Below are 7,556 nucleotides of genomic sequence, written 5' to 3'. Positions count from 1 at the left end.
CCCTCTTGTAGGGTTTTCCATCCCTGCTAGAAACCAACCTGACAAAGCAGTTGGGACTGGGGTTGGTGCTGCTGGAGAGGACAAATCCCACTGTCACTGTCAAATCCTGTCACATGCATCTGAACCAGTCACCCTGCGGAGACACTCGGCACAGCTTCCAAGCTGCCTGTCTTTGGCCAAAAAATGCAACGCAAATCTTTCAAGATGTGACTTCTACAAAAAGATCCAAATTCTACAACCTGAGTATGGCTCAAAGTTGTCAGATTTTTCTTGGGTTTAAAACAACTATTTCGAGTTAAGGTAGGAAACATGAATTCTATCACGGTGCTGGATGTGGCTGGCCAGATGTCCTGAGCTGGCAGTTTTGGGGAGCCCTGGCAGTAGGCTCAGATTTTAGCCATCACCTGCAGGCCAGCTCCCAAAGCACCTCTCGCAGGGCTCGGGTTGTGTTGCTGCCACGTGGCTCTAGGGGAAGCCAAGCTGGAAATCATTCATCTGAGTCTTCTGCACATTCACAAGGATTTTCTTTAAAAGGTGACTGGAGACAGTGCTGTGCACTGAGATCAAATGATGAGCCAACATGATAAAAAGTTACAAATTCCTCTGAATCACACAGTATTAGGTAGGAAAAGAAATAAAATGCTCTTGAGAGGGTCTAATTTAAGTTCCTTCAGGGGAGAAGTGGGAAGAAAGTGAGCAGCAGAGCTGCAGGTTGCAATTTGCCTGCCTTCCCTTCCCGGTCTGTTGGCTAATCCTGAGGACTGATCTGTGCCTCTCTTTGGCCTTGGTGTGCTTGAGGCATCTGCTGCTGCTGGCACGTGGCAGCTGCAGGTGCATCAACCTCTGCTGAGTGGCTGTAGCTGCCTCGTCAGAGCCTGGCATCAGCAGGTCTGGTGCTCAGCAAGGAAGGGCTTTAGAAAAAAGGAACGCAGAAGAGGATGCTTGAAAGCATCAATGGACTCGCGTGACTGGAAGCTGCTTTTTCTGTGCTAGCAGCTGATACCTTCCCCAGATCGGCAGGCAAACAATAATTTGGGAACATTTTGGAATAATTTCCTGTAGGTTTTGTTACGCTTCTGCAGCAGCAGATGGACTGGGGGCATTGGGAAGGGAGGGGCGGGCGCAGGCACTGAGGGTGGGAGTTTCACCGTGCCAAAAATCACCGTGCTGCCGCTTTCGTTTTGTTTCGCTGGGCTTGGTTGCATGGCTGGTACTTATAAACTTTGTTATTTAAACCACAAGCAAGCCCTGGAACCGGTTGTGCTGCTGAATCCGCTACAGTGGGGACCTCAGAGGGCAAAGGATGAGGATGGTTTTGGAGGAGGAGGATTCTGCAGCCCTGCTTGCCACATGCTGACGGGGGTACCAGAGATGGCAAGGGGCTCCAGCCCCTTCCCAGCTCACAGCAAACTGTTTCAAAGGGGGCTCAGAAAGAGCAGACGAGGCTGTTTGGTGCCACCCTGCTAAAATCCCCCTTGGGAGGGTGCTCGGGCACCGGGAAGCCGATGCAAGGTGCAGGGCAGTGAGCAGGGCGCATCCTTCAGCAAGCAGCACCGGCTCCCAGAAGAGGGTGCTGTCAGGCAGAAAATAGGAAGCACCAGGAAGGTATTTGCAGGCTGAAACTGCAGGCTTTATTTTTAACTTTTGGGCTTCGGTTGTGTTGCAGCCCTGGTCCTCCAGCACCGCAATTAACTGCAATTAACGATTCTAACTCTAGTTAATTCAATGGCTGAAAATACTGCTGAAACCCAGATTTTAATGCAAGTGAGACAGTGACTCTCATAAAGTTTTAGAAATGAGGCCTGTTCTTCTTTAGGAGAGTGCACAGCTGGGGTGTAAGAGTGAAGTTTGGACCCCCATCCCCACAAGCTCACAGAGTCGGGGGCATCCTTGTAATTAAATGCAATTAATTTACATCATGGACGGTTGTAGCCTCCTGATCAGCCTCTACGATCAGCAGAGTCTTGGGGCATGATTTCTCTCAGTTTTAGGGAGGAATTGTGAGCAGAGACCACAAAACCACCTGTTTTTCTTTGCTGATGGATGGGGACACCAGGGCCTTGCCAACACCCCTGATACAAAAAGCTGAAGGGGCAGGGCTTGTCCTAACGAAGACGGAGCCAACAGATGTACTTTGGAAAGTCAGCTTAAACCTTTTTGATTCCTATCTTGGCTGTGACCCGTGATTCACCTCCTGCACCAGATAGGCAGAGTTAAGTATTTATAAGCGGGCGCTGCTGGGTCTCAATCCAACGCCGCGTCGCGCTGCCACCCTCATTTCCATGTTCCCATCCGAGCCGATCAAGTAACGCTCCCCTTTCTGCTGTAACCTGCAGCTCTCTGCCCTGCGAGGGGATGGGAGAGCATCGCTCATTCGTTTCATCAGGCTGTGAAAAGTGAAAAGCTCTGACAAACCCCATTGGCCTTCCGAAGCAGTAATTCAGCTTGCATCGCGAGGATGAAGCTCTGGCTTCACACAGTGTTCCCTGCTGTTTGGAAGTAGAAAATAGCTGATCATTTTCTCTTCTAAAACAAGGACTTGTGAATATTTAGTAAAACTTTCAGCTTCAAAGTCAGTCCTGAGAGGCAGGATCCCTGTGTGTCGGTGCTGTTCCTCCTCTCTTCCCTTCACACCCTCCGATGGCTGCGTGTGGTCGGTGAAGGCCCACGCGTGGGCTCCCAGGTGCTGGGAGCTGCAGGATGAGCCATAACCTGGTGTCCTCCTTCCCTTTAGCTCGACCCACACGTCCATCATCCCTCATCCAGCTGCATCCATCCGTGCCCACTTTTAAGTGATCAGAGGCAACTCAGCTGTGATCGTGAGCACGAGGTGCTTCAGACCAGGCCTCTACGTCCTCGCTTATAAATTAGGAAGAAATGCATCTACTCTGCGGCTCTGAATGCACACAGAGAAACCCTCAGCACCTATTTCCAAACACCCACAGCAGGGAATGCTTGTTGTGCACTTTCCGTCTTGGTTTTCATTTCAGGAGCCGAGCAAAGCTCCGCTCTTTCTTCAAGGGTTTCATGTTAGTTAAAGGCAGCTTACACGGCACCGTTCCTGCAGCTGAATAGGAGACAGTGAATACATCCCCCCGATTCCTCCCCCAGGGAAATAATTCGATATTTCTGAGCTTTATTTAGCTGTGGTGTTACGAGGGAACAGTGATATTGTCAGAAAAGTGCCATCAGAGCTGCCTGAAAGCTGCTGGTTATACCAAAGTCACCGGACGGGTGTTTGGGCATGGCTGAGGCCTCCGGCCTGGCTGCTCTCCCCAAACAAGCGATTCCTGCTGACTTTCTTCTCAGAAGATGTACAAAAACCCCGAAGTCTTGTCCTCCCCTTGTTACCTGTCCCCCCACCTCCGACCAGGAGCCCCTCAGTAATTTTCCAGATCCCAAAACCCCATCTGCAAAAATATGACGGGCAGGAGAAAAGCCCACGATTGAATTTTCTGCCTCTTGTGGGAAATCAGATATGAAATAATAAATATATATTATATCCTCCAGGCAAAACCCTGCTGGCCACTAATGCCTACAGATTAATTGTACTAATCCAGTGTGATCAAGGGGAGATGGTTGGCTACTTGGCACTATTTTGGTCTCTCGCTTATGAAACTCCATCTCCATGTTTGAAAGAAAAGTCTTTACATAACCGTAATCACTCAGATAAGAAAAGGACTAAACTGTCCCGAAACATTTTATCTTCTGCACAGATGCTGCCTATGAATTTTGACATGATTAAATAACACGGCAACATAATATTTTGTTCTGAATAACAAATGGCTCTCTGTAGGAGGGAAGGAACAAGTCTTGATCGGCTTTTTGGTGCAAACAGAAATGGGGATTGATGGAGGTGGCGGTCGAATGATCTGGCAATTGACCCAGTTGGAGAGAATTGCTCAGAAAATAGCTTAGGGACATCAGGAAGAGCCATTCCCGTGTCACCAAATGGACCATGACACACAACTAGGTCCCCAACCAGGCGCCATCCCAAATCTCAGAGCCGCACTCAGGTCTGTGCAAAAGCACCTGAGGGGACCACAAGTGCCTGGGTCCAGCAGAACATGCCAGTAGGTGATTTGTTAAACAAGCATATTTTGTGTCTTTTCTACCACATCACAGAATCACAGAATTTCTAGGTTGGAAGAGACCTCCACCTCCTGCTTCTTAAAAAAGGGTCTTCCTGTGTGCTGAGAAATACGGCACTAGACTGGCACAGAGAGGTGTGATTTTGGGATGTTCGTGATGCAACATGTGGACAGGAGCAAGAAAGACCTTACAATAATGACCTGAGGACCAGAGAACCAGGATGCACTGATGCTTGGAGATGAGATTTCTCATCAGCCACAGCTCTCATTTTTATTTTGCCTCTGTTCTGGCTGATACACACCAAGGTGAAGTAAGGACCTTACATGTGCTTTTCCAAGGGTTGTCACAGGGACTTGGAAGGTTAAATTCCTTCTCATCGTTTCATATTGTGATACCTCAGTCTCACACCAACCCCTGGTCAGACCTGCAGCAGGATGAAGGGCTCAGCTGAGATGAGGATGATGAGTCCTGGTCCCCAGGGGGTGCTCCTGCCCCAGGCCCTCACCTCCCATCTCCACCTCATTCAGGATGATTTGAATCCAACAGCACTGAAGAATGGCTTCGTTTAGTACAGCTTTTGATTAGAAAAATAGGGGCAAATCATTGGCAAATTGGAGGAAATACAACAAAAATCAAAGGGAAAGAGATGATTCTCATAGCTGGAGGATTCTATACAGCAGTTTTGTGCTGGTGTGTGATTTTAAAAACAAGGACAAATGCAAAATGTAATTATTTTGCTTCAGAAGAATGAATCCTGTGGAAAACAGTAAATAACATTGGATCCTATGTTAATATTTCAGGGGGTGTCCACAACTCCTGCTAGTTCTTCCATCTTCTGCACGGCTACCTTCTTCCTAGCAATAAATAAGAACAAAGTTGTAAAAAATACAGCTGGGAAATAATCCCCTCCCTCTGTGTGAATCATAGCAGCCTTCCACAGCCCTGCCATCCCCACCAGCTCGCTCCCAGGGGAGCACACACGCAGCCAGCACCGTCGGAAGGCAGAGCTCTATCAGCACGGTGCAGGGAGCAAATGGCTTAGGGATGAGATGTTTTTGTGACAGAGGCATTCGCAGCGCTGACCCCAATTATGTCTTCTAATCACCGGCTGTGGCAGCCTGTGTCTGTACAGCTGCTGTTCTTTCTCTGGTGAGATAGGCTGCTGTGGGCTAAAATCCCATGGGGATGTCTCCCTCCGAGCCGGCTTTGCTCAGCAGCCCATGGAGATTAAGACAGGGGGGTCAGTGAAGTCCTGGAGTTTCATCCCAGAGTGAATGTCTAAGTAGGGAGAAAAAAATCACTTTCTCCTTGTTTCTCTCCTTTGATTGGAATGGGTGTGACCAGCTCAGATGCTTACATCTCTGCTATAGACACCTGAATTCGGGGGATATTAGGCCAGCCCCTGCAGCCTGCAGAGAACCCACAAACACTGAGACAGTTGAGCGTCGATATATCCCATTTTCTTTTATGTTCTCACTTGATATTGGGAACATATGCAAGTGAGATTACGAATTCATCTGCATTCACCCTACAGCAGTCAAACTTCTCCAGGAGCTCAAAAACACCGAGTCTCTCCGGTTTCCCAAAGGAGAGACCAAAGAGGCTGTGGTCATTAATTGTTCATTAATTGTGGTTCTGTTAATTGTTCTCCTGCATCTTATTTGAAAGATGCTTGGGCAAAGCCTTTTCTTCTTGTTTCCATGCTCTGGTAACATGGTCTGTCACTCGTTGCTCATAATCCCCCCAGCTGGAAAAGCAGTCACCTAATCAGGGCAGTTTTGTCCCGCGATGTACAGAGCTGTTTTCAGATCATCCCCGTCTCAAATTTGTTTATATGCAGTTGGATTATTAGCAAGACATAATGTGAGCTAACGAAATAAGGATCAGTTAGAAAAAGGGGAGCCGGGTAATTCATTCCTCTCTGTTACTTAATTCTAGAGAGAAAATCCCCAAATACAGGACAAGGGAGAGGCAGCTGGGCACTGAGGGCTGAACACAGCCCTGTTTCAGCCTGCAGAAGCAGGACAGAGCTGTGCAAGGATTACTGGAGCAAGAACATCTTGTACGAAAAGAAAATTAAAAAAAATAATAATTGAAAATCTTGAAAGGATACAGAGCTTTCAGGAAACAGCAGTCTTCCACCATGGTCTGTTTTCTAGTGAATGATTTAATTCCCTGCTTTTCTTGTAGTAGTTCAGTGTACCATTGTTATGGTCTGTTATCGGTCCACTTAGTTAGAGCTGATGAATTTAGCACCAGGGGAACAGAAACGCTGGATTAAAAGAAAGGAAACATTGAAGGAAACCTTCAAAATCAAACAGACCTGCTGGGGAAAGAGACAAGAAAAAGAAACTTTTCAATGAAATGAAATGAGGTCTTTTCAAGCCTTAATGAAACAGACATTTCAGCCTGCATCCTGGGTAATTTTAAGCAGGTGAAGGGGTCTTCTTGAGCTTGAAAGGCACGTGCACGGGTGAAACTCAGCATTGTGTGGACATGGTGCAGTGCCTTGCTGCCTTTGTGCAGTCTCAAAGGCAAAACCTGGCTGCTATGGAGGGTACGGGAGGGTGGAGGGTGCTGCTCTCACCATGGGTGCTCCTGGCTCCAGGGAAGGTGGTGAACATCTTCTTGGTGTTGCTGAAACAAGCTCTGATAGTAACTCTCAGGATGCAGATGCAGCTGAACACCCTTGACATGTCTGAAATGATATTTTAAGTGACTGCTGAGCAAAACCCTTCCTTCTTCTCCCCCAAAACCATTCTCAACAGCAAGTTGGTTGGGCAAGGTGGCCTTGGAGGTGGCCTCCAAGTCACTGAGCTGGGACAGAGATATCCTAAGGGATGGCCCAGCTCCATCCCATACAGCCAGAGTCTCCTACCAGGTGCAGGGATGTTCATCCATACCCATGGTGGGTACAGCCTCTGCTAACCCCTAACTGCTGGGGGGTGGCACACCAGGAGCAGCCTCAGCCTCTTCTCACTGGTGATAGGACCAGAAGGAATGGCCTCAAGTTGTGCCAGGGGAGGTTCAGGTTGGAAATGAGGAGACATTTCTGCTCAGAAAGAGCAGTCAGGCACTGGGACGGGTTGCCTAGGGAGGAGGTGGCGTCACCATCCCTGGGGGTGTTCAAGGAATGGTTGTACATGGTGCCTGGGGACATGGTTTAGTGGTGACATTGGTGGTAGGGGGATGGTTGGACCAGGTGATCTGTGATTAATGATTCTGTGATTCTACAAGTCTAATGCCCACCTTCTTGGTGGAGCAATGGATCGCACTTTCTGCTGGTGCCACACGGTGCTTGTGGCTGCAAACACATACCAGCACACAACATGCAACAAACACCCTCAACTCCATAAAAAGTGAGCCCAGGGATTACCCCACACCACCAAGCTCTGCGTGACGTTGCTATAAATTACCAACAACGCTTTGATATAACCCTTGTGCTGGTTCCCAGCCTGGGCTCT

Source organism: Netta rufina, assembly GCF_964035555.1.
Source record: "Netta rufina genome assembly, chromosome: 2".
Lineage (NCBI taxonomy): Eukaryota > Metazoa > Chordata > Aves > Anseriformes > Anatidae > Netta > Netta rufina.
Note: the sequence above shows the minus strand (reverse complement) of the source record.